This window comes from Oncorhynchus keta, chromosome 1 (genome assembly GCF_023373465.1).
Source record: "Oncorhynchus keta strain PuntledgeMale-10-30-2019 chromosome 1, Oket_V2, whole genome shotgun sequence".
Lineage (NCBI taxonomy): Eukaryota > Metazoa > Chordata > Actinopteri > Salmoniformes > Salmonidae > Oncorhynchus > Oncorhynchus keta.
In genome coordinates, this window is record NC_068421.1 from 91301616 (window position 1) to 91307615 (window position 6000).

Below are 6000 nucleotides of genomic sequence, written 5' to 3' on the forward strand. Positions count from 1 at the left end.
GTTTAGTTCCCTGGTGTTTAGTGCCCTGGTGTTTAGTTCCCTGGTGTTTAGTTCCCTGGTGTTTAGTGCCCCGGTGTTTAGTACCCTGGTGTTTAGTACCTAGTGTTTAGTTCCCTGGTGTTTAGTTCCCTGGTGTTTAGTACCCTGGTGTTTAGTGCCCCGGTGTTTAGTACCCTGGTGTTTAGTTCCCTGGTGTTTAGTTCCCTGGTGTTTAGTGCCCCGGCGTTTAGTACCCTGGTGTTTAGTACCTAGTGTTTAGTTCCCTGGTGTTTAGTTCCCTGGTGTTTAGTGCCCCGGTGTTTAGTACCCTGGTGTTTAGTTCCCTGGTGTTTAGTACCCTGGTGTTTAGTGCCCCGGTGTTTAGTATCCTGGTGTTTAGTTCCCTGGTGTTTAGTTCCCTGGTGTTTAGTTCCCTGGTGTTTAGTACCCTGGTGTTTAGTTCCCTGGTGTTTAGTACCCTGGTGTTTAGTACCTTGGTGTTTAGTTCCCTGGTGTTTAGTACCTAGTGTTTAGTGCCCTGGTGTTTAGTGCCCCGGTGTTTAGTACCCTAGTGTTTAGTGCCCTGGTGTTTAGTTCCCTGGTGTTTAGTGCCCCGGTGTTTAGTTCCCTGGTGTTTAGTTCCCTGGTGTTTAGTGCCCCGGTGTTTAGTGCCCTGGTGTTTAGTACCTAGTGTTTAGTTCCCTGGTGTTTAGTTCCCTGGTGTTTAGTACCCTGGTGTTTAGTGCCCCGGTGTTTAGTACCCTGGTGTTTAGTTTCCTGGTGTTTAGTTCCCTGGTGTTTAGTGCCCCGGCGTTTAGTACCCTGGTGTTTAGTACGTAGTGTTTAGTTCCCTGGTGTTTAGTTCCCTGGTGTTTAGTGCCCCGGGGTTTAGTACCCTGGTGTTTAGTTCCCTGGTGTTTAGTACCCTGGTGTTTAGTGCCCCGGTGTTTAGTATCCTGGTGTTTAGTTCCCTGGTGTTTAGTTCCCTGGTGTTTAGTTCCCTGGTGTTTAGTACCCTGGTGTTTAGTTCCCTGGTGTTTAGTACCCTGGTGTTTAGTACCTTGGTGTTTAGTTCCCTGGTGTTTAGTACCTAGTGTTTAGTGCCCTGGTGTTTAGTGCCCCGGTGTTTAGTACCCTAGTGTTTAGTGCCCCGGTGTTTAGTACCCTAGTGTTTAGTGCCCTGGTGTTTAGTTCCCTGGTGTTTAGTTCCATGGTGTTTAGTACCCTGGTGTTCCCTGGTGTTTAGTACCCTGGTGTTTAGTTCCCTGGTGTTTAGTGCCCTGGTGTTTAGTACCCTGGTGTTTAGTACCCTGGTGTTTAGTACCCTGGTGTTTAGTGCCCTGGTGTTTAGTACCCTAGTGTTTAGTGCACTGGTGTTTAGTTCCCTGGTGTTTAGTGCCCTGGTGTTTAGTACCTTGGTGTTTAGTTCCCTGGTGTTTAGTACCTAGTGTTTAGTGCCCTGGTGTTTAGTGCCCCGGTGTTTAGTACCCTAGTGTTTAGTGCCCCGGTGTTTAGTACCCTAGTGTTTAGTGCCCTGGTGTTTAGTTCCCTGGTGTTTAGTTCCATGGTGTTTAGTGCCCCGGTGTTTAGTACCCTAGTGTTTAGTGCACTGGTGTTTAGTTCCCTGGTGTTTAGTAGCCTGGTGTTTAGTTCCCTGGTGTTTAGTGCCCTGGTGTTTAGTACCCTCGTGTTTAGTGCCATGGTGTTTAGTGCCCTGGTGTTTAGTGCCCTGGTGTTTAGTACCCTGGTGTTTAGTACCCTGGTGTTTAGTGCCCTGGTGTTTAGTACCCTAGTGTTTAGTGCACTGGTGTTTAGTTCCCTGGTGTTTAGTGCCCTGGTGTTTAGTTCCCTGGTGTTTAGTGCCCTGGTGTTTAGTACCCTAGTGTTTAGTGCCCTGGTGTTTAGTACCCTGGTGTTTAGTACCCTGGTGTTTAGTGCCCTGGTGTTTAGTACCCTGGTGTTTAGTGCCCTGGTGTTTAGTACCCTGGTGTTTAGTACCCTGGTGTTTAGTGCCCTAGTGTTTAGTACCCTGGTGTTTAGTGCCCTGGTGTTTAGTACCCTGGTGTTTAGTACCCTGGTGTTTAGTGCCCTGGTGTTTAGTACCCTGGTGTTTAGTACCCTGGTGTTTAGTACCCTGGTGTTTAGTTCCCTGGTGTTTAGTTCCCTGGTGTTTAGTACCCTGGTGTTTAGTGCCCTAGTGTTTAGTACCCTGGTGTTTAGTGCCCTGGTGTTTAGTACCCTGGTGTTTAGTACCCTGGTGTTTAGTGCCCTGGTGTTTAGTACCCTGGTGTTTAGTACCCTGGTGTTTAGTACCCTGGTGTTTAGTACCCTGGTGTTTAGTTCCCTGGTGTTTAGTACCCTGGTGTTTAGTGCCCTAGTGTTTAGTACCCTGGTGTTTAGTGTCCTGTTGTTTAGTACCCTGGTGTTTAGTACCCTGGTGTTTAGTGCCCTGGTGTTTAATACCCTGGTGTTTAGTACCCTGGTGTTTAGTACCCTGGTGTTTAGTGCCCTGGTGTTTGCTACTAAGGGGAAGGAAACAGCTGGCAGTCAGTGGGATGTTGTGACTAAGGGGAAGGAAACAACTGGCAGTCAGTGGGATGTTGTGACTAAAAGGAAGGAAACAACTGGCAGTCAGTGGGATGTTGTGACTAAGAGGAAGGAAACAACTGGCAGTCAGTGGGATGTTGTGACTAAGAGGAAGGAAACAACTGGCAGTCAGTGGGATGTTGTGACTAAGAGGAAGGAAACAGCTGGTGGTCAGTGGGATGTTGTGACTAAGAGGAAGGAAACAGCTGGTGGTCAGTGGGATGTTGTGACTAAGAGGAAGGAAACAACTGGTGGTCAGTGGGATGTTGTGACTAAGGGGAAGGGAAGGAAAATAAACAGAGTGAATGAGGACATTTAGGAATAGCTTTCACAAGGTCTGGAACGTCATGGATTTGAACACCTCTGCTTGCATAATGGAAACCTAAAAATACAGCAGCAGACAGTGCATTCGGAAAGTATTCAGACCCCTTGACATTATATGACATTTACATAAGTATTCAGACCCTTTATTCAGTACTTTGTTGAAGCACCTTTGGCAGCAAATATAGCCTGAAGTCTTCCTGGGTATAACGCTACAAGCTTGGCACACCTTTATTTGGGGACTTTCTCCCATTCTTCTCTGCAGATCCTCTCAAACTCTGTCAGGTTGGATGGGGAGCTTTGCTGCACAGCTATTTTCAGGTCTCTCCAGAGATGTTCGAATGGGTTCAAGTCCGGGCTCTACCTGGGCCACACAAGGACATTCAGAGACTTGTCCCAAAGCCACTCCTGTGTTGTCTTGGCTGTGTGCTTAGGGTCGTTGCCCTGTTGGAAGGTGAACCTTCGCCCCAATCTTAGGTCCTGAGCGCTCTGGAGCACGTTTTCATCAAGGATCACTCTGTACTTTGCTCCTTTCATCTTTCCCTCAATCTTGACTAGTCTCCCAGTCCCTGCCACTGAAAAACATCCCCACAGCATGGTGCTGCCATCACCATGCTTATCCGTAGGGATGGTGCCAGGTTTCCTCCAGACGTAACGCTTGGCATTCAGGCCAAAGAGTTCAATATTGGTTTCATCAGACCAGAGAATCTTGTTTCTTTTGACAAACTCCAAGCAGGCTGTCGTGTGCCTTTTACTGAGGAGTGGCTTCCATCAGGCCGCTCTACCATAAAGGCCTGATTGATGGAGTGATGCAGAGATGGTTGTCCTTCTGGAAGTTTCTCACATCTCAACAGAGGAACTCTGGATCTCTAACAGAGTGAACCTCGGGTTCTTCATCACCTCCCTGACCAAGGCTCTTCTCTCCCGATTGCTCAGATTGGCCGGGCGGCCAGCTCTAGGAACCGTCTTGGTGGTTCCAAACTTCTTCCATTTAAGAATGATGGAGGCCACTGTGTTCTTGGGGACCTTCAATGAGGTCAAAATGTTTTGGTACCCTTCCCCAGATCTGCGCCTTGACACAATCCTGTGTCGGAGCTCTACGGACAATTCCTTCGACCTCGTGGGTTGGTTTTTGCTCTGACATGCACTGTCAACTGTGGGACCTTATATAGACAGGTGTGTGCCTTTCCAAATCATGTCCAAACAATTGAATTTACCACAGGTGGACCAATCAAGTTGATCAAGAATGATCAATGAAAATAGGATGCACCTGAGCTCAATTTTGAGTCTCATAGCAAAGGGTCTGAATACTAATGTAAATAAGGTACTTCTGTTTTACATTTTTTATGAATTTGCGAACATTTCTACAAACCTGTTTTCGCTTTGTCATTATGAGGTATTGTGATGTCATTATGGGGTATTGTGATGTCATTATGGGGTATTGTGATGTCATTATGGGGTATTGTTTGTAGATCGACAATGAAAAAAAGTGTTTTAATCCATTTCAGAATAAGGCTGTAAGGTAATAAAATGTGGAAAAAGTCAAGGGGTCTGAATATAAATATCAATATATAACACAGTACAATGGAGGCATGGCAAACAATAAGAAAACAGTCATGGATAATATGTTATTCCTATGCCTCAGACTCCTCTCAACTCGTGGCCTGGTTAGGGAGTTGGGACCGAAGTTCCTCTCCTCTCGACTCGTGGCCTGGTTAGGGAGTTGGGACCGGTGCTCCTCTCCTCTCGCCTCGTGGCCTGGTTAGGGAGTTGGGACCGAAGTTCCTCTCCTCTCGACTCGTGGCCTGGTTAGGGAGTTGGGACCGGAGCTCCTCTCCTCTCGACTCGTGGCCTGGTTAGGGAGTTGGGTCTGGAGCGCATCAACTCTCGACTCGTGGCCTGGTTAGGGAGTTGGGACCGGAGCTCCTCTCCTCTTGACTCGTGGCCTGGTTAGGGAGTTGGGACCGAAGCTCCTCTCCTCTCGACTCGTGGCCTGGTTAGGGAGTTGGGACCGGAGCTCCTCTCCTCTCGACTCGTGGCCTGGTTAGGGAGTTGGGACCGAAGCTCCTCTCCTCTCGACTCGTGGCCTGGTTAGGGAGTTGGGACCGGAGCTCCTCGCCTCTCGACTCGTGGCCTGGTTAGGGAGTTGGGTCTGGAGCGCATCAACTCTCGACTCGTGGCCTGGTTAGGGAGTTGGGACCGGAGCTCCTCTCCTCTCGACTCGTGGCCTGGTTTGGGAGTTGGGACCGGAGCTCCTCTCCTCTCGACTCGTGGCCTGGTTAGGGAGTTGGGACCGGAGCTCCTCTCCTGTCGACTCGTGGCCTGGTTAGGGAGTTGGGTCTGGAGCGCATCAACTCTCGACTCGTGGCCTGGTTAGGGAGTTGGGTCTGGAGCGCATCAACTCTCGACTCGTGGCCTGGGTAGGGAGTTGGGACCGGAGCTCCTCTCCTCTCGACCCGTGGCCTGGTTAGGGAGTTGGGTCTGGAGCGCATCAACTCTCGACTCGTGGCCTGGTTAGGGAGTTGGGTCTGGAGCGCATCAACTCTCGACTCGTGGCCTGGTTAGGGAGTTGGGTCTGGAGCGCATCAACTCTCGACTCGTGGCCTGGTTAGGGAGTTGGGAGCGAAGCTCCTCTCCTCTCGACTCGTGGCCTGGTTAGGGAGATGGGACCGAAGCTCCTCTCCTCTCGACTCGTGGCCTGGTTAGAGAGTTGGGACCGAAGCTCCTCTCCTCTAGGGTCGTGGCCTGGTTAGGGAGTTGGGACCGAAGCTCCTCTCCTCTCCTCTCGACTCGTGGCCTGGTTAGGGAGTCGAGACAGAAGCTCCTCTCCTCTCGACTCGTGGCCTGGTTAAGGAGTTGGGTCTGGAGCGCATCAACTCTTGGCTCATGGCCTGGTTAGGGAGTTGGGATTGGAGTGCCTCTGTGGACTGTGATACGTCAGACCATGTGTTCTGATGGAGGCTGGGATATAGTTGTCCCGGTAACCTGACTACCTACCTGCAGCGCTGCGTCTGCAGCCTTTCCTTATGCTGCAGTGCAGTACCATTCTGGGTCAACAGGTGTCATGGGGGTGTCATTGAGGTCAGTCCCCACCCCCAACACAGTTCCCCAGAA